General features: G+C 47.8%; 1 pseudogene; it reads right to left on the bottom strand.

Moving 5' to 3' along the window:
* Positions 1-418: 418 nt before the first annotated feature.
* Positions 419-536, bottom strand: LOC126417388 (5S ribosomal RNA; annotated as a pseudogene).
* Between the last annotated feature and the right edge of the window lie 471 nt (positions 537-1,007).

The raw sequence follows: 1,007 nt of genomic DNA, 5'->3' as shown, positions 1-1,007 counted from the left end.
ATCAGATAGTGGTACAATAAGTACCCTCCGCCACACACCGTAAGGTGGCTCGCGGAGTATAGATGTAGATGTAGATGTAGACATTTCTCGAAATCCTCCAGCAGTTACGAAAGATGTGTTTCAAAACTGGGTGAAATGCCTCGAGTAATTTGCAGTCGACAATGGACGTCATTCATCCGATGCAGTACTCTATAAGTAAAATAAAAACTTAACTCCTCTCACAGGCCATGAAGGCCCAAAGGTACCGACTGGCCGCCGTGTCATCCTCAGACCACAGGCGTCACTGGATGCGGATATGGAGGGGCATGTGATCAGTACATCGCTCTCCCGGCCGTATGTCAGTTTCCGAGACCGGAGCCGCTACTTTTCAATCAAGTAGCTCCTCAGTTTGCCTCACTAGGGCTGAGTGCACCCCGCTTGACAATAGCGCTCGGCAGACCGGATGGTTACCCATCCAAGTGCTAGCCCAGCCCGAGAGCGCTTAACTTCGGTGATCTGACGGGAACCGGTGTTACCACTCCGGCAAGGCCTCTGGCCATTTTGTAAGTAAACAGGAATAAATATTGTACCTTGCATAAAATGTCAACTTTGCTTCGCTATTAGTTTGTGCGTTTGTGCGTTGTCCAGATTTTAAATCGTCGGAACATTGCGACACATCCTATATTACACTGACGTGACGACAGAAGTGGAATACCTCCTAATAACGTGTCGGACCTTCTTTTGCCCGACGTACTGCAGCAACTCGGTTTGGCACGGACTCAAAAAATCGTTGGAATTCCCGTGCGGAAATACAGAGCCATGCTGCATCTATAGCTGCTCATAATTGCGTAAGTGTTGCCGATTCAGGATTAAGTGAACGAACTGACCTCTCGATTATGTTTCATAAATATTCAATGGGTGGCCAAACTGTAAGTAGGCTGTTTAGGTTTTTATGTTGGTAACGTCACCTAGCGCTCTGTATGAAAATCACTGGCTGTGCTGTGTGCAGTCTGTGGCTGGTTGGCATT

The sequence above is a fragment of the Schistocerca serialis genome, chromosome 8 (assembly GCF_023864345.2).
Source record: "Schistocerca serialis cubense isolate TAMUIC-IGC-003099 chromosome 8, iqSchSeri2.2, whole genome shotgun sequence".
Classification (NCBI taxonomy): domain Eukaryota; kingdom Metazoa; phylum Arthropoda; class Insecta; order Orthoptera; family Acrididae; genus Schistocerca; species Schistocerca serialis.
The sequence above is the reverse complement of the archived record's forward strand: the minus strand, read 5'-3'. Positions and strand labels throughout refer to the sequence as shown.